Genomic DNA, 20,618 nt, shown 5'->3' with positions numbered 1-20,618 from the left:
AAAGATTTAAGTTCTCCAAACGTGTATGTATTCAGACACACATTACTCAGCACAACGCAGCCAACAGTCCTCAAGACTGAAAGTGTGATTTAGCAACTTCCTCATGACAAAAGTTAATTTTTCGATAATGGGTATGTGGGGGAGGTGTTTCCTCCCTCCCATCCCCTTAAATTAGCTCTTTTTTCCTTTTCAAACACCTTTATTGAATCATCACTGGTGACATATGCAAATTTGCATTCATATTAGGACAAATTATAAATATTACTCAAAGAAAGAAATTCACAGTCTTGTGTTGTGGTGCTAGTAACTACAATGGCAGAGAAAACTTCAATGTGCAAGTAGGACAAGCCCCACAACTGAATTCCTGTCATAAGAGGTGTCAGTAAATAAAAACAAGCCTACATGTTTTTAGTGAAAAGTATTAAACTGGGGGTCATAAAAAATTCAGGGAGATGTGGTTTAGTCTTGTGACCTGTATGGTACTCACTATATAAGGGATGAAGCTAACATCTAAAGCACAACGTCCTAAAAAAAATATACCAAACTCAAGCCTGAAAACAGTTCTAAAGAATACAGTCTTAACGGTGTATATGAAGAGGGCATGTAACCCCACAAACACCATGTGGGATATGGAACCCCACTACTTAACTTTCACTCTGAAAATGCACAACCTTAGAGCTTTGTGCAGTATCCACTTTCAGATAAAAGGATAATCTCTAACATTATGCAACCTGAGACGGACAAGTGTTTGTGTGTGCATGTGTGGGGGGGTCCACACCTAACCTTGGACTCAGATGTTTGTATTAGTGGCAATATCAGCACTGTAGCCGTTTTGTATGACACAGTTTGTGAGTTTTCAGTCTTTTAGGCAAGTAGGGAACAAGAACACTATTAAACTTTATGGAGAGCGAGTGTTTTTCATTGTATCATTTACAAGAGTTAGAGTTGACTCCACAGCATTAAATGGATATATTCAGGATATTGTACATTAGCTTCTTTACGTTTATCATGAGTATGCATTTCTGTGGGGTGTGGTTGTGGTTCAGTGTAGCGAACAGAGTACACACAGGCACAGTGATACACCTGACAGACTTCCATGAAAGGAAAGGAAAAAAAAAAACAGGCTTATTAGGAACAAGCAGTTTCGGTTTTGTGTATTTTATATTCTATTTACCTTTACTAAACTTCAGACGTACATTACTTGTCAGTAATTCAGCGTCGTCATAAGGAACTACGTTGCTGAACTAACAATGCCTTGACAAACAAAGGACTTGCCCTCAAGAGATTTTTATTTCTTAGTACAGTTTATGTATTTGTTCTGTTGTGACTTTAAAACATCATTTCACAGTCACACTCACGTGAAAACTAAAAAGACATAAGATTTTTAATTCTGTGCTGATGCCCTCTGGCAAAATGTGCACTTACAGTCTTCCTGTTAGATGGTGTGAGTGCTAATTGATGTCTCCAAGCTACAGTGATAAATTGCTTTTCCAAGAAGTTTTATATATTCAGATTAGCAATTGTTTCTATTACACAGCACAAAAGGAAAACCAGGCAAAGGTCATTGTCTGTCCTACAGGACTTGGCAATAGTAAGCTGGAATACTTCTCCAGAGAAGCAGCTCAGTAACACTAGGGTCCAACACATTCTGACCAGAAAGGCTTAAACATTTTCCACATTTAAATAAATCCCTGAACTTTAAGTTAGGAGAAGAAGCTATGCACTTCATCACTAAGGGCTTTTCATCCAGAAAAAAGGAGGTGGTCATTGTCCCACTGTACTCATCCCTCATTAGACCCATTACAGAATATAACGCCCCACTTGGCATGTACCTCTCAAGACATCTGCAACAGCTGGAAAGGCCACAGAAATACCTCACTAAAAGAATCACAGGCCTAAAGCAGATGCCCTATGCTGACCGTCTAAATAGACTCCAGCTATACTCTGTGGCATATCGTCTACTCAGAGGCGATCTCTGCTCAACATACAAGGCCATGTCAAACCCTGAGCTGTTGGACATGCTACACTTAAAAGAAATCCCAATCCAGAGCCACATGCTCCAGGCATCTAAACCTTGTCATCACAATGAACAAAACATGCTGGAGGGATAGGTTCCTGACCCAGAGACTCCCCATACTCTGGAATAGACTGCCCATACATATCAAGCAGAGCGCCTCCTTGGCCTTCTTCAAAAGGAACCTTGACAACTGGATGGGAGATGCACCTCGGGGATCACGTCAGTCGCCCTGCTAGACAGGGGGCCAGGGAAGTAAATATTGTGGGAAGAAATCCAGGGAATTGTTATGGCTAGGCTTGTACAGGCCCTAGGACCGACAGCCTAGTACAAACCTATGAACCTATAAAATAAGTGTGTGTTGTAGTGCTGCTTTATATAATATTTTTTGTGCATCTCTGTTTTGGCTGCCTACTAATCAACAGCCCCTGTTTTGACCAGCTGGAGTATTCATTCCCCATTCACCAGGGCCAATTGGGTGGCCAAGAAGGGCCATCACATAGGCAGCCATAAGGGCTGGCTTAAGATTTTCTGTTTTTCTCCCTAGCCTCCCATGCACTTGCCCAGTAAGAATGCATAGGTGGGGAATGTAATGATCATAAGTGCTGCTTCGCGTCTCACTTCACAAGGAGGGGGATGTCAGCAGGACTACCCCATTCACCTACTAGAGGCACCACTGAGTTGTCTCCCTTTTCTCCACCACAGAAATGAACCGCAGGCAGATATCACTGAGCACCCACTCAGAATGGTCTCATCTATCCCCCAACCCTGTCTGTGCCATCAGGTGCCTCAGCTACTATTAAAGTTTGGGCCACCTGGACTTTATTACACACACACACACACACACACACACACACACACACACACACACACACACACACGCTTTATCCCAATATGCCACTACTGCAAGCTTGCTTTATACAACATCTTTATTCTTTCCTACTTGAAACCTGGATATACCTTAACTTTTAAGTTAAATGTGCAACTAACATTTGTTTCTTTGCTCCTAAGTTATGAAATGTTAGTAATGAAAAACTAATGTCACCAACCTCTCAAATATCCCTCTGGTATCCTCAAAACTTTCCTCTATCCCTTGTAAAATGAGGGATTTTTATAATAAAACAACAAGGTCTATAATCACTTATGTCAGTCATTACTATCATATACTACTTCAGAAATGAATGCTATACAATTATTTTATGTTGTTCCTGTGAATACTACTTATGAAGTGTCCGGGTTGTGGGCTCTGGTTCTTAAATCCTGAATGAAACGGTAAAAGATAAAACAGCACCTTTAAATGCAGGGATAAAGGCTGCATCCATGCTTAGTTTTCTTTGCAGAATATATTTTGTGCAAAGGAACCCTGGATATATTAGTGGAAAGTTATACAGCAACATTCCTGTCAAACACAGCATCTGTCTTCCAGGCCTTCTTGCATGAAGGCCTGGAACAGAATGTTTCCACTTGATAGCTCAGAGAGTAGGCAAAGTCTACTTGAGAAACTCCCCACAAAGTAATCAAATCTTGGAAGACCCCCTAATCTAGTTTCCATTTGTGAGGGTCTGTCTGGTTCCTACTTTTGCTAGTCTCCCACACAATTCTCCTCTGAGTGAATGTAGGATGCCTACAGATGAGATTATGCTGTGAAACTACATCCCATGCTAACATGGGTAGTCTGCAAAGGGGGTATGACCTGGTTGGCTCCTCCTCATTTGTTGATGTACCATTTGTATTGTCTGAAACCACGTGGAGAGGTCCTGGGGACTAAAGATTGTTCAGAGAGTTGGAGTGACTATCAGTGCAAGCATCTCCTTCATATTTGTGTGCTTACATCTGTCCTTGGTATCCCACACCCTGTGCAATTTCATCTCTCCTGAAACTGCTCCTTGAGCAAGGTCTGAAGAAGCTATGGTGGCTGACTGCTTTGAAGCAGAGAGAGATGGAGGGACTTGGATTTAAGGATATTTGTTGTCTCCACCAAAATATTTCTCTTCTGACAAACCCCAGCAGTGGGATTTGAAAAGATAAAGGTTGTTGATGCTGGGACCAAGGAGATTTCAGATATCACTGTATCTTGCTCATGTGGAGTCTTATGAGAATCACAGATGTCAAGAGACCCAAAATCCTAAAGTATTTACTCCCTCACAGTGATCAAAGTCAGAGTAGAAAAACTTAGAAACAGATCTAATGATCTATTGTTTTTTTCCTATGGAAGAAAAGCCCTTTGAACCGAGGTGTCTAGTTGAGATCCCAGGAACACAATCCTGTGTTGGGGAGTAAAGACGTTCGAATGTCCTCTTGGAATCCCCAGCTTGTGCAAGAGCACTCTCACCTAAGACAGAGATTGACACTTTGAAGAAGACTCTGCAAAGATAAGCAAGTCATCTAAATAAGGAAAAATGTGGATACTCTGTAGCCTGGACACAGCTACAACTGGAGGAAGAAACTTTGTAAACACTCTTGGTGCAGTGGATAGTCCAAAGGGTAAAGCTGAGAACTGATAATGTGATCCAAAAACATCAGATATCATCACATCCCTATCTAAAAAGACAAGCATCTCTTCAGTCTAGTGTTACCAGGAAACTTGAAAGAGGAAGATGCAACAGGTTGTGAAGTGACATCATTTTGAATTTGGGCACTACCACAAACCGGTTTAGAAAAGAAAGACCCAGAACTGGTCTCCAAACATTTTCTCTCTTTGGTACTAGGAACATCCTTGAATAAAATCCTTCCCCACCTGCGAAGGAGGAACTGATTCTATCACTTTGAAACAGCGTGCAATGAAGAATAGGTGAAAACAAGAGACTGATCTATGGGATGGGGGATGAGGAATGACCCCCCCCCCAGAAAAGGGGGGGCCATTTGTAACCTTGATGAATGACATTCAGAACACATTTGTCTGAAAACAATATGTTGCCAGAGAAAAATGGAGATTCAGACTTTCTGGATAAAAAAGGGGGCCAGGGTAGGAGTGGGTCACACGGTCTTTTATCTAGTCAGACTTACTGGACTGTCCTTGGTTTGGGGAGGCTTGAGTCTTCTTTTTGGAGCCATTTCTTAAACATCTGTTTACATGAACTTTGTTGAGACTGCTTATTCTATTTCTTGCAAAAACTGAATGAGAAAGAAAATTCCTTGGACAAGTTGGAAAAGGAGGGCTGAAAAACCTTAAATTCCCAAGATTAGCTTGTCTCTCATCACCTAACCCTAACTCACCTAAATCACCCTAACACTCACATCCACACATTCGCACACTTACCTGAATCCGACCGGTAACTTTCCACCATAACACTGAAAATACCGAAGCAACAGAAACGGACAACCAAATTCTTTCCCTAGGAAAAAATTTGAGTTTCTGCTGCTTCGATATTTTGCAGTTTTGCGAAAATAAGTTTGATCAATCAGCATTCGCTTTTTTTAAGCGTTCGAGGATATAATATAGACTCTAGGAGACTACTATGGTGTTGTTCTGGCCTGGGATGCAGGATGGTTTAGGTGTCAACTGCAATTTTTGTGCCAGGAGCCACATCATTACTGCCAGACTACACAGGGGTTAGGAATGAGAACCCCCTTGTTTATGTACCACATAACTGTGGCACGTTATGCCCAAATCTACAGTGCTCCTTAATTCAGAGTGATCTTCTAAAGCTTTTACAGCTGGAAACATTACCAGCATTTCTTTCTGGTTAATGTGCAATTTCCTTTGCTCTGGGGTCCAGATTCTCTGCACCTTCAGGGGTTCCCAAGTGTGCTCTCAAGGCTATTTCTGAAATTTCTGAGGTGATGGTTTTGTCTGCCTCAGGTAGGACAGATGTTTGCCCCATGGTTTTCCAAGGTGGGGCATTCCACCAAAGTAGCTCCTTTTTAGGCAGGGGAGAAGAGGCACCAGGATTTCCAGGAGTTCTGAATGTTGCTCCCAAGTATTTTAGATTCACTGAAATTTTCTCATGTGTAGCTATGCAAGGAGAACCATTAAGAAGTAGGATGTCATGTATCCAGCGGTCTTTGGGAATTCGCTTGCAGAGATTATCTACCTTAGAAGTAAGCTGTGCAGACAGTTTGTCAAGACAGAAACCTTGTTTTGTGACAGGAAGGCCTTTTGTTGTATTGAAACTATCAGTGTACCCGTAAAAAAAAAAGAATGGTTACCTGAGGTTAAAGTTGGGACTTGCACCGGTTGAAAATGAGGCCTACCTTCTGGAAGCAGTCCATGGTGACTTGCAGGGCTGCTTGAAGTTCAGGATGGATTTTCCCTGGAAGATGCATTCATCCAGCTAAGGATAAATGTGAACCCATAAAGTGCTGCAATGGCCTATAACTGGAACTAGGCATTTGGTGAAAACCCTGGGAGCAGTGGAGAAGCCAAGTTGTAACACAGAGAATTGGTAGTGTAATCCTGCTACCACAAATCAAAGATGTCTACTGTGTTCCTTTGCTATAGGAACATGAAGGTGGGTGTCCTTCAGATGTAGGGTAAACATATAAGCTCCTTGAAAAATGAATAACAGTTTTTGTAGGGTTAACGTTTTGACTTTGAGAATATGCAGAAACCTGTTTAACTCTGATCTGATAAAGTCTAACACTGGTCTCCGGGTGCCTTCCTTTCTTGGGACTAGAAGGATCCTCAAGTAAAACCTTGTACCCTCCCCTCTCCTGCAGGATTGGTTGGATGGACCCTTGTTGCAGACGTTCAAGTAAAATTGGGGGTAGAAACATCCTGTTGTTCCTTTGGGGACTTTGGCATTCCAGGGGGGGCCTGTCTCTGAACTGAAAGGAATAGCCTTTTTCTACGATACTCAAGATCCACTAGCCCCAGTGATGAGTTTCCACTACTGCAGGAAGGAAGACAGTCTTCCTGCAAGAGGGAGGAGGTACAGAATGGATTTGGGGATGGAGGAGTTGTGGGTGATGTCTATAGTCACAGCTGCTCTCTGGGTTGGGGAGAATAGGGTCCTTGGATTGTCCAAGTTCAGAACGTTATTCAGGTTGCCACCTTCTACTTTATCCTGGTCTCTTGGTTAGGGGAGGCCTCCCCTTTTCTTGTCTTGGACGAAGAGGCCATGATTTAGAAGAGTAACGCCTGTTATATTTAGGTGTGGGAGACAAAATTATTTTATAGTTTTGATTTGTTCCCCTTTTTGTCCAATTTCTCAAAGACTCTCTGCAGGGGGACCAAATAGTAACTTCTTATCCAGTGGGGCATTCAGGAGTTTGGCCTTTACTTGGTCTGTGAGTGGCTCAGCCAGGCTTGTCTATGTGTGACAGAATCTGCAGCAGCTACTCTACACAATGCATCCACTACATCGTAACCACATTTCAATAAATGTCTGGATACAGCTCTCTGTAGGACTTTCTGTAATACTCATTTACCTTAGCAATGATTTGTTCTTTCAAGGACTCCAGTACTTTAATACACAAAATTGCCAGTTAAGAACCCTCATAGCGAGGATACCAGGTGAGTAGGTCTTTTTGCTAAATCTGATTACTCTCTCTCTTTCATTAGGCAAAGGATGCCTATCTGCACCCTTAGGGGCACCTTGGTGAATTAATTGGACATGACTTAGGGCTCTGCTTGTGGGTTCTTATAGAAGCGTTTGCAGATGTCAAGTATTCTATAAAACCAACCTGGCTTTTTATGGGTAGGTGGCAGGGAGTCAGGGTGCAGAGAAATATTATCCAAGACTAGAATTACATGAACCAAGGGAATGGCTAATGGTCTGGGAAATGGCATACTTACAATTTCTCTGTCATGAGTTTGGGCCAGATAAAATTCTTTGCTCCCCAAATTAAATGACTCCATCTTGTGCAAGGTATTCCCAAAGGATAAATGCTCAGGGGTGTAAGCAGAAGAGAGGGAATCAGAGTCAGAGTAAGTTTGAGGGAAGAGGTGCTCAGCATAAAATAAAACTCTCTCATCTTCGGATTCTAAGGAAAGTCCTCCTGAAGAGGAACCTCCTTCCTCCTTTTACGAAGAGAAACTTCAGAAGTGGACACTTGTGGCTGACTGGGCTCCCTGGACTTCATAAAAGCCTTAAACTCTTTGGTTATCTTAAGCAGGTTCTGTGCATCAACCTGGTTGAAACAGCTGAGACTTGGTCATAGTCTGGGGCAAGCTAACTGGTCTCTTTAGTTTAGGTGTCCAAGGATTTGAAAGCAAGGCCTCAGTACACAGTTGGGTGACTGCGACCTCCAACTGGTTCCCTGAAGTTTGTTCATGCGCAACTGCTGAAGCAGTAACGCTCTCTCCCTCAATAATGTTGAGGGAATGTCAGACAACAGATGTGCAGCTTTGGACCCAAACTGACTTCAGTGTTGAAGTAGTCATAACTGACAGGTCATGCAAGATGGCTCAAGCTTAGTGGCTGCCTGACCATGCCGCTGCAAAGGCACCTCATCATCTGCTGACCTAGCCACAAATGTGGAAGTTTCCCTTTCTTCCACAGACTTCTCCTTCATTTTCCTATCTTTGCATTTCTTTGGTAAGTAACAGTCTGAAACTGAGGTGTGCGAAGAGGATGAACTGGGTACTAGGACTCCATGTGAGCTGGAAGGATTTTGGCCCCATGTTTAAGGGTTTTTGAGTGAAACCTAAATCATGACAACTAGAAACATTGTGCGGAGGCCCAAAAGAAGTGTGTGGAAATCTTTATGCGGGATTTGCTTCCCACACTTCAAGCAGTTATTGATCTTTTTAAACATTAAAATAGAAGACATTCTCTCCCAACAGGGTACTTAGAAAACAGTTCACAGGAAAGTGTGGGGAAAAAAGTAGATACATGATAAAGCTTAAAGAACAAGTTTATTCTTCTGGTCAATTAGTGTCCAGTTATCAAAATTACAAAATCTGGGAGTTCTCAAAGTGAGTGCATTCAAATACACCAGCACACTTCATGCGTCACACCTGTGAAGGAAGCTTATGCCCACAGGACTTTCTTTTTTGAAACCTGAATTCTTAGCCAGAGATCCAATAATGTCATAGAATCCAATGTGAAAACAGTGTCCCTCTATCACATTATTATATGTGGTGACCCACATAAAACTGAGAATATACTAACGCAAGTGATGTTGGGGGGGGGGGGGGTGACAGCAAGATTATAACCCACTAGACTAAATGTCTCATACCTCTCAACAGACCCTGTCCCTCTTAATCCTTCCTAAAACTGACGGCTTTGGGAGAAAAGGTGGTGAATTAAATAATAAACAATGACAATTAGCGTTGTAGACATTTTATTTCTGAAAATGCATACTAATTCATAATGTCTTATTCTGGAAAAGTCTCAAGTTGATGGTATTAATATCTTAAGTGTCCTCAACTGTCCCAATTATTTCTGGATTCGTCCCTGATTCAGTGAGAGCTATGCTATAATTGGTCTGATACTTTTTCTCTGCATAACCAATTTTCTCAGTCTCTTTAGTTAGTGCAGCACCAATTTTCTCAGTCTCTTTAGTTAGTGCAGCTAAGATACCATACTAATAAGAAACTTTTTTTTTCTTGGTGGATCAGTTGAATTTGTGTGAACGGAGGGACCACTGGTGCTGAAAAGATGCACTTTGTCGAGAGGCTGGCTCTTTTCCATTTGTGTGTGAAGGGTTTATGCATGTTCAGGTTCACACTGGATATACATTTTACCTACTATATGTTGATACTGATGCCGACTTCTTCCTGATAAATAACTGGGTTTGAAAAAATAATTTTATGAAGCTACATTTGATAACTCAGAATATGTATTTGGGAAAGGAATGTGTTAATATGTATAAAAGATGGCATTAAGTACAAAATGCTTTATATTATGATGGTTAATTTTAATAAAAACAGTTTTGGAAAAAAGAAAGACTTTAGCAGGTACCATCTTATTTTTAAAGCATGCCACAGAAGACTGGAACATACTCGTATGACATTTTGCTGTACTCCCAACAAATAAAACATATCCAAGATATTCCTAATAAGACAAACTTACTGATGAAGCCAAAGGAGTATTCCTGGTTCAAATATCTGGGGAGAAAGGATGTTCCATATCAATCCAAGGAAATGACAGCTGGTATTAATGCTTCTCGCATACTGCTTTACATCTATCTATATATACACAAAACACACAATGTGTGTATATATGCCACTAAAACATTAGATCAGGGGTTATAGGACTTGAATTTGCACCACTTCCATGAGTTACTTATGCAAAAGAAATGGTGACTGGACTGAACAGCGTATGGCAAATGCACACTACTGCTGTGGGCTTTGAACACTTGCATCACCCACGTAAACTAATTGTACAGTTAGAGACCAGGGTTATAAGTCACTGGTTTGCCAGGATTCCGCCCACTTTAGTTAAAATTTAGTGCCTTCTACTGCAAGCTTACAAGCATTAGCTCATTCAAGCCTAAAATGACTTTTGTATACTTTCAATTAACACCCATAGCTCTTTATGGGGTCCATGTTCTTTAACAAAGCTGTTTATCAGCTAAGACTGGATTTTAACTCATGCACATAAAATATTTCCCAGAAACTTTACTGATACTTCTCTAGTGACAGTACCTTCCCCTTTCCTGTGTTCATGGTACACACTGCCACCGACTAGACCATTCTAGTTTTAAAGGTCACAGTTATTCAACATTCTTCCAAAGAGCTAATCAATACACTAAATTATAGTCGTACATAGCCAAAATTCTATCTTCAAAAAGGGTAAAAAAACAAAAAACAGTTAACACATGAAATTACCCTTTATAAAGTAGTAAATAATGCACTAAATTCAAGCTTTTACAAATGAAATGCTTTACTTAAGACAAAAGAAAGCAAAAAAATAAATAAATCATGGAAAAGACCAATTAAAATTTAAAAGCCAGAAAGTAATTGCACCGGGTAGAAAATATCTATCTTTAACAGATAAATGTTGACAAAACACGTATCTACAACTTCCTTCAGAAGACTGCCGCTTAACTGCATGTCACTAAAATATCAAATGGCCATAGACTACACACCGTTATATTACAGAAGCTGCAGTTTATAAACTAAGTAGGCCATATTTTCCGTTCTACACAGTCTGTAAAAAACGAAATAAACCTGAAGAAGCAGACCATTTTTTTTTTTTATCAAGTCCATAATCCAGAAGGACAAGTGAAAACTGAAACAGGATGCCTGCAGGTCTTCCAAAATCTAAACAGTCAGAAAGGGAACAGCAGCAGCAATTTTAAGTTTTTTTTTCTAAATTAAGCTGCTAGAACATTTCAAAATGAAGTAATATGGTTTTAGCAGAAGCAGTTGGGTGCAAAAACAGTAAACAGTTGCATTCTGTTAATAAGTTATGTCCACACATTTAATGAAATATATAACTTCACACATTTCTGCAGACAAGAAAAAAATTTACCACCTAACTACAGCCACATAGATGCAACATAATGCTGTTGGAGTAAAGTTGACTCAAAGCAAGATACAGAATTTGAAGTATCTGCAAAGATCAACATTTGAACACTGTACAGATAAATAAAACAAAACAATTAAGTGTCTTAGTCTTTCGGCTTTTCCTGGTTAGGGGTCACCACAGCAGAACTCTGGTCCACTAATGATTGGGAGTGGATTTTTACGGTGCCGAGTTGCCAGCCCAACCCCCAACCTTCAAAGAAGGCACAACCATTCACGCATGCACCTACCTGCATGTCTTTAAACATCACTCAATTGCGGGGAGGACATTCAGACTCCACACAGAAGGCGCTCCAGCCAAGAATCGAATGAGAGAACCTCTTGCTGAATAAAACAAAACAAGACATGGTACACAGCAACACAACTCTGCAGTATGCTGGCATGCCGTATTCTGAGATGCCTAATGAGGGGGAGAGGGGTATGGGACGTTTTGACCCCTGCATTAACACATTCCATATCTGTAACACTTTGAATACAGTTTGATACTACTGTTAAGACCTAGTTAATAAGGCTGACACTACTGTTACGACCTAGTTAAAGCTTTAGAATATAGTTTATAACACTCCTCAAGAACAGTGAAAACATATGACAATTATAAACAAATGTGCAGAAAATAACCAGCCATTAAACAGAATATTACTTGCACTTCTGGTCTGTAACCTAGTACAATCATAGCAAACTCAATTTAGCAACACTGAACACTGTCTGGAGAATAAAACCAGCTTTAATAACAATTAAATGCATAAAACTGAACAAACATCAGATACGCTGACTAAATCTTCAAATATGCAAGTTAAATATGTTAACTTCCTATACAAAATTAATGACAGATTTCATTGTTAAACAGTTTTCAACGTGTTAATATCTAAATACAATTAGTGTTAAATAATTTAACATTTACATATTAAAATGTTAAATCTGTTAAATTCCTATGTTGTTGTTGTATCTTTCGGCTTTTCCTGGTTAGGGGTCGCCACAGCGGAACTCGGGTCCGCTAATGATTGGCAGTGGATTTTTACGTGCCGAGTTGCCAGCCCTGACGCACAACCTTCAACGAAGGTACACGCATTCACGCATGTCTCCACGCAGAAGACGCTCTAACTGAGAATCGAACCGGACAGCATCTTACTGTGAGGGGACAACGCTACCGCAGCACCAAACTCCTATGTAAAATCCCATTAAGTATTAAAATGCTTTTATTAAATTTAGTTGGGGTCAAACTGTCCAATAAATATATGTTCTCAAGACAATAAATGTGAATTTTTATATGAAGGTACATCTAATTGCATTGGGGTTAAACTGTCCGGGGTCAAAATGTCCTCCTTCCAAGGGGAGAGGGTTTCATACATCCATGACATTCTGCACTGCACATTATAGCAACGGAAAGTAACACACTGTATTTTAAACTCATTTTAGAAAGTACAATTTGGTATTGTACTTTTCTGACTGCAGCTGTGACATTCTTCACTGCATTTTATCAGACAGAATAAATAATACCCGGGATTTAGTAATGCCTACACTAAGTGCACACTTTTCTGAGTGAAGAGACAATACAGACATAATTTGCACCTTTTTTTCCCCCTAATTTTAGTTTTCCTACTGATATTCTTGAAGCTTTAAATACTGACAGGGATTCATAAAAGTTACAAGTGTAGACTACATGTACACTTAGTGTAATCTGAGTGACTAGAAAGCACAAAAATGTGAAAACAACGTTCTTGAATACATATCGTGTACACTTAGTGTAAGCTTTACTGAATCTGGGCCAATGTTAAGAACACAGCACTATTCCATGATAATAAATGCTATACTGAAATACTCAGACTTTACTTCTGACCGAAGCTGAGATAATGCATATTATAGCACTGGAAAAGTAAAATACATCAAGAACCATGGGATATATACTGTTAGCAACCCAGTGCTACTGGAGTAAGATTGTGACAAAGGAAGTTGCAACATTTTGAAATGCCTGATGAGGCCAACTTTTAACACTGAACTGTTGATTAAAAACTGAATGTCAGCAACACAACTTTTGTCCTACTTCCTAGTATTTCTTTCAATTCTCTGCTTATTACATTCTTAAGGCAGAAAGCAGCACCACAACTTCTCAAAGCAGATTTCTAGGGTGACAAATGTAGTGCACTCTGAGGTTTGGCGTATACCCCCCCCACACACACAACTACTCCTTACACTTTTGCCCCAGGTGGAGCCATCATGAGTAGCATTTAGAATTTATAAGCCTGTAACGCATGCCTGTATTGCACTGGAAAAGTGCAATGTAGATAGGCAGCACGAGCACAGGAAAATAAAATCAAACCAAGCTGTAGGATATACTTTCTGGCAATGAGAAAAAGGTGACAAGTCACAGGTCTCATACGAGAGGACACCACATTGATTTAGTGACCTTCAAACCCCACATGCATGTATTAAACCACCTCTCAGTTATCACTATTCTACATGAGACTTGGTCTCTCGTCATTGTCTGAGCACTACATCCATCATCCCCAAATATTTAAATAAATAATATGTTGGGGGGGGGTCACATGACAGGAAAGAACATGCAGGTAGAGATATCGAAAATGTTCTTCTACACCACATATAATGGAGAGCTACATTGCACTGGTCATAGCCACATAGCCACCCATTATAGGAAGATAAACATCATATAAATGAATACACCCACTGCACCAAACAATATCTCTATGTCTAGAAAATAAATGTGGTTTGAGAGCATACCAGCCATTTTCATTAGCAACACAAACTTCGTGATAGAATCATTGTTGAGAAATTGTTTCAGGAGCAGTATTTTGAAAATGAGCAGTATTTTGAAAATGAAAAACAGCATACATTTACAGTGTGCAGGACAATGGTAGCTAGGACTTAGCAGGTATGTTTTACAACTGACCTCCACATTCATTATTTGGAGTTACTAATGCTTTGTGCTGAAAAGATAAGATGTGAAGCAAAATTCAAACTTATTTAAAATTGCTTCAGTCTAAATATCACAAAACATAATTGAAAAAAAGTCTCACAAGCATCAAAATGAACACCAAAATAAGCCTGATCTGCAACGTGACCCAGGCCCTGAATGTGACTCAGGCTCCCTCCCCAATGGGTTTAGTAGCTAGCAAACACACAGGAGGTAAAGCTCTAAATGTAACCCAGCCTCTCTAGTACGGCTAGTGACATACGGGGATTCAGGAATGGAGGGTGCACGTGAGTGACTGATGCCAACTCACTGATCCTAGGAGAACGGAACCAGTAGGGTCTACTGGCATCCAAAACAAAAAAGGCCTGGCACAAGCACTGTCAAGTTGCAGTCATGGAGTAGCTTTCAATGCATGTTTGTGCCATTATTTATGCATGTTTGGGTAAGTCAATGCAAGCCCTCATACAAGACGGCCGCACACAGTCACTGGGGTTAGGGCTTCAAACGAGGGCCCTTCCATCTGGATCTCATGTCATCAATGGCTCTTAAAGCAGCTGTTGAAAAACCAAACAAATGGCATTAAGACCAGCAAGAGTGGGACGATCGTTGGCAAGCAAGATGGAAAAAAACACCCAGAATAAAACAAATAAAAATACATAAAAATAATCAGATAAACAAAAGCAGAGATGTAGCAGCATGAGCCAGCTTCCATTTCACAACAAATAAGTACTCTTACAAAACAAAAAACACTCTGTGCTGGAATTCTGTAGAGAAGTATTTGTCACACAGATAGCTGAAACTTTAAGGGTATAACCTTACAGAAGTAAAGTTAAACCAAGGTCTTTGGGAACATTATTGTTATGATGGAAAACAAGCATTTTAGGTCAGAACTGTCAATCCAGAAAATGCAAAATATGACAACAGAAACTAAAAATCTTGCAGTTTAAATCACTACAATGACGAATATCAAATCACCCAATGAACTGAGGAATCAGAAAATGTACAACTCAAAGATAGCAAACTAAGAAGTGACAACAGAGAACCTTACTATCACAAACAAAAAAAAAAAGTTTCAAGAAAGGAACCTGCTTCAAATGTGAACAGTCTACAAGACCAAAAGGTATGCAGTCACAAGAGTGAGGAATTAGACACCCAGAATTAATAGTTCACTGAAAGGGTAGTGAGTAAATACCTACACACAGAAGGGGTTGAATAAAAAATAGCCTTTAGACAGTCACAGGGCACACAAGAGTAACAGTAGTGCAGAGGTAGGGGGACTAACATGTTTGTAATAACCAAGTTGAAGGGTTGTGATGACAAGTTAAGTACAGAATATCTGTATAGAATGAAGGGAAAGAATCTACAATTTCTGCTAAAGAATACTGCTGACAGCGAGTACTGATGCATTGCAACAAGCCTGAAAATATTTTAAGAAGTTTCTAAAAGTGAGATTTTTTTTGTGTGTGTGTGTGTGTGTGTGTGTGTTAACCAAAGAAACTGTTTATTAGCTGAGTGTTCATGTCTTGCTGAGTCAGTACCAACCCAGCCGCTGCTTGCCTGAGATGACATGGAATGTAGATAATTAATTCTGTAAATAAATTAGCACACTACATTTGTAACAGTAAAGCTGGTGCAATTCTAATTAAATCATCTATTGTACAAACACATTTGTGCAAAATAAAAACTTAAGCAGTTCTAAGTTATGTCAGTCTCAGAAAATCTGGAAGATACTGTATAATTACGACTTTCCATATAATTAATGTTCAGATATTTAACAGGAAGTTCTCGGAGTACAGAAAGTGGACAGTACACATGGTACAAATTCAGAGAGACATTGTTTTCTCTCTACACTTACTGGGAATGTTATGTCTATTGAAACATCCAGTATTACATGCAATGATCAAAACTCAAGAAATACTTCCCCCTTCCTAACTATCCACTACCCTTCTTAAACTCTCTTTACATAACTAAATTTCATGAAGAGGGTTACATTTTAAAATTATAAAACAGGAAGATCCAAAGTAGTAATGTACATTTTACGAGGATGAATCCTCTTCAATATAATCACATCACTGAACTATGTAGTCTTTATTCTTATATTTAAGATGTGAAAATCTGCTTTGCACATTTTTGGGAAAGGTAAGGTAGGAAGAGATCCCTTACAATATTTCCAGGTTTTAAGTTCATGTACATTTTCTAACATACAAATCATTAATTTTCCTGTTCACATGGTTTGGTACTATGTGATGGACCTTTGGTCAAACATTATAGATTCTATTCAGACAGCTACTAGGACATCCTAACCAAAATTTGTTGGATCTCCATTTTTGTTTGTTAGCTTTTTCTTCCACAAGTTTTGATGTTCAATTCACCATTTGATGCTGGATTCAAGTTACTACAGCCTTACTGCTCAGCATTACTTTTAGGTTTTGGAAATCAAAGAAGACTGGAAATATCATTATGTGATAGCCTTTAAGAGAGCCTGGTGCCACACAGATAAGAGTTTTCTTCTATTTTTACATATGGTTTTCAGCAGGGGAATGTGCAAACTCATTTGATTTATTTAAATGCTCATATTTATGGGGTGGGTCTTAATATTTTCTGCATCAGTGTTGCTAAACATCAAGAATAATCCAAACCCTAACACTGCACTGATGTCATTAACGTATTAATTTGTTTTTCCTCTTCTTTTTCCTTTTTGTGGCAATTGTTGTTGTTGCTGTGTCTTTCGGCTTTTCCCGGTTAGGGGTCGCCACAGCGGAACTCCGGTCCGCTAATGATTGGCAGTAGATTTTCACGTGCCGAGTAGCCAGCTCTGACGCACAACCTTCAACGAAGGTATGCCCATTCACGCATGTCACCACACAGAAGACGTTTTAGCTGAGAATCGAACAGGACAACGTTTTACTGTGAGTCAACAACGCTACCGCAACACCACCACCGCAGTTGTGGCAACTATAATATTGTTAAAGTCTGGTATAAAAAATAGTTAATATTCCTGGTAGGTTTGCTTATTATATTAGGATGTGTACAGTTCACTTTCTTTTAGTTTTTAAGATGAATAAAAGTCCTATGCATTTATGTGATGGACTAACGGAGGCAGCAGCCACTTACAATAAATGTGGGTTACAGTCAGGTTCAAGTAAATTTTCTACCATCCACATCAGGATTACTCACAAAGGAACCGTTAACAATTGCTTTATGACATCAAACAAATGCACAATTTGCATTTTGAAAATTTTTTAGAATCTACACAAATAATATACGTTTTAAACACTACAGCTTCCAGTGCATGTAATATACTTTGCAAAACAGATTACTGCTACTGCATCAGACTCTTTATTGCTACAAGCTTTGAATTTATCACTATCGCCCCCTTTTGTCTCTGAGAGAGCATTCTGTAAACTAGCAGTCACAGTCTGGACTTTTGAAATATAGCAGTGGTGAAATGAATCTAATGTTAGGGGAGTAGAACAGAATTACTACATTATTTTACTGACACTTCTAAATGCTACTGTTTTACAAAGTAATCCCCACCATAATACTCTTATCTTTCCTGATGTTCCCTATTTTCCCCAACAGTAGCTCATACTCAATATTCCTAATTATAACACCAGTTGCACCCTATTTTACCTAACATACTGTACTTGCACCGCCTTATTTTTTTATATGTTTTGATTACATTTGTATACATCATATTTCCACATATTGTTGGTATACAACTGCTCCACTAACCTGCTTAATGATTATCTAGAAACAGTTACTATTTCACTGTATATCTATATTTCTGTCCCAGTCAATGGCTTAAAAGGCTCTTCTGATCAGTCAACTAACCAAGTTATCATATGCAAAAATAAAATTTAAAAAATATGACATTTTCACCTTACTAAAATTACATCTAGATTCTCACTGCAGTCAATACAGAAAGACTATAGTTAAGTCTTCCCTAAGTGAGCAAGAGTAAAACAATTTTCCCAAGCTTATTAAAAAAGTATGTAGTAGTATCCATTCCTGTTGCACACTCACTTTCAATTATTTGTTACTTGTGTTGCTACTCTGAAATCAAGCAAAACAGACCTTCAGGTAGAGAGTACAGTTCTGTGAAAAAAAGTAAGAGGAAAATTCAACATGGAAATCAAAATATAGTCAAGAGGTTTTTTTACATGAAGTTAAGCTACTTTATCAGTATCCACCCCTACTACAAACTCACACACAGAAAAGAAACTGCTCAATTTCAAATCCTTGTTACCAGGAGCGACCTTAGGTCAACAGGTGCCCTAGGCAAAAGGGCACCACAGCACCCCCACCACACTACCCAGTGCCCCCATCCTGGTCCATCTACCCCAAATAAATACTGGAAAAGTGGCCCTGCTAGACCGGCACCCTAGGCGGCCACCTAGTTGGCTTATGCCTAAGGCCGGTTATGCTTGTTACATCTATTGCTACCATGAAACCAGACAATACATTCTTTCATGTAAAGTACAACTCCATAAATAAAGATGGGGGCTAGGGTCAACATGGAAATCAGACTACTACACCAGGTGAACCACCTTATAAGTAAGTAAAACAAAATTTACTTCCCCAAGTTTAAAACATGAAACAGTATCCACTTCTGCTACAAGCTTGGAGACAGAGAAGAAACTGCCCACTGTCAAATAATTCCTTGTTGCGCCTGTTGTTACTGTGAAATTAGATAACACACACTTTGAGATGTGTTAATGACTGCATTCACTCAGCGCAAAACTACATCACACAGAAGTTCTACTGGCATGCTAACCATCCTGTAAAACAGGAACATGTTATAAAATGACAGTCCTAAAGGCACTCAACAGCAGTTCCAGATTTCTTAAGCACTAACTACTCGGTTCTGTTCTTCATTCAGGAAACCTGCTTTCTTTCATCAAATGAGGAAGTCATACCTCAGAGACAAAGCAATGTCAGGAGCACACTCGTCCTTCTCTAGCAACCACTGCTGTTCTTCTTTCACTTGACATCGAAAACTATTCCTTTGCTTTCCAGGACTGCAGAAGTTCTGTTCTTTTTCTTTCGTTTTCTCAGAAGTTTAAAGCTTTTTCACTTCAGTACTGGTGCTGCAGTTAAACTAAGATCCTGGTAGTAAAAAACCGGGAAAGCAAGCTAGACTTGCTTCTTCCACGTAGAAACTCCAGCAATAGCCACACCCACTAATAACCTCCTGCTTAAGCTAAATACCAACACCTCTGCAGATAACCTGCTCTTATTTTGATATGGACTTAATTGCAGTGGTTTACATAGACAGATAAAGTACAAAACAGAGAAAAGCAACTGATAAGTCAAAGGGACCAAAGCAGAATTAATTCTGTGAAACAAAAACAAAAAACACATTTTTATTTTAAGTCACAGATTGTTAGAACAATATTGACGCTTAATGATGTCTTCTAAACATTTTATGCTGTATACTTTCTTGTCTCAATGTACTTTACTGTCTATATTCTTGGTTATTCTCTTCAAAACAGAGTGTACCATAGATGGCAGATTATACTCTATGCTATTTTACAAGCAAAAAAAAAACAAAACTTATGTGAAAATATCCAGGAAAGGAATTCCATTTGGTACCAGCATAAGTATTTCACAAAAATCACACTGTTGTGTACAAATGCGCACGGCACCTCTTAGTCACGTCTACTTAACCTGTTTTTATGCTGGCTTGTCTGTTTGCTAACTAGGTAAGCCCACCATGCCTAAATGTCTCTCTTCAGTAACCTCAAAGAAGATTTAAATATCCTGCTCAGAGAAACACAAAGTTTACAAGTGAAGGCTGACAGAATCAAATCCAGGTTTACAGGATAAAGCTATTTAATACTGAATGAGAGAAAATGAGACTGCAATCACATGTCAGTGCAGAAGTGTGCCTCACCATATCGGGTACAGAAGAGTACACTGACTGTTTGCCCAAACTGTAAAACTTGCAGGCAATAAAAGCAAAATATTTGCCACCCCATTGTTATTTCAAACAATGTAAAACTGTTCAAGAAGCTACGAACTATTAAGATCATCTTACCTGCAGTTAGAAACTAAATTTTGAAAACGTTTGCTATATAAAATTCAGATAATTGTCTTACTGTGTTATATTCTGCTTTGATTAGTCTGCCTGAAAGGCACGCTAATGTAATATTACACAGCACCCCCTTGGTTTGGTTCAGGTCATAAAAATCTTAATTCAAAGACAAGAAATCACACCAACAGAGCAGTTAATTGTGATGAAATGCTCCACATCTGCA

At 39.4% G+C, this 20,618-nt stretch overlaps 1 protein-coding gene across 3 annotated transcripts in view; it reads right to left on the bottom strand.

Moving 5' to 3' along the window:
• Positions 1–20,618, bottom strand: part of ATP13A2 (ATPase cation transporting 13A2) — a 2,158,003-nt gene that overhangs the window by 1,781,693 nt on the left and 355,692 nt on the right. The window contains exon 1 of one of the 3 annotated variants that reach the window (XM_044061826.1): positions 19,278–19,538. The exons of the other annotated variants lie outside the window; for them this stretch is intronic. The gene's annotated coding sequence lies outside the window, so the exon portion shown is untranslated. Of the gene's footprint in view, positions 1–19,277; positions 19,539–20,618 lie in introns of those variants that run through there. 3 annotated transcript variants of the gene reach the window in all.

This window comes from Protopterus annectens, chromosome 2.part0 (assembly GCF_019279795.1).
Source record: "Protopterus annectens isolate FY-2018-M chromosome 2.part0, PAN1.0, whole genome shotgun sequence".
NCBI lineage: Eukaryota > Metazoa > Chordata > Ceratodontiformes > Protopteridae > Protopterus > Protopterus annectens.
Note: the sequence above shows the minus strand (reverse complement) of the source record. Positions and strands in the feature narration are given on the sequence as shown.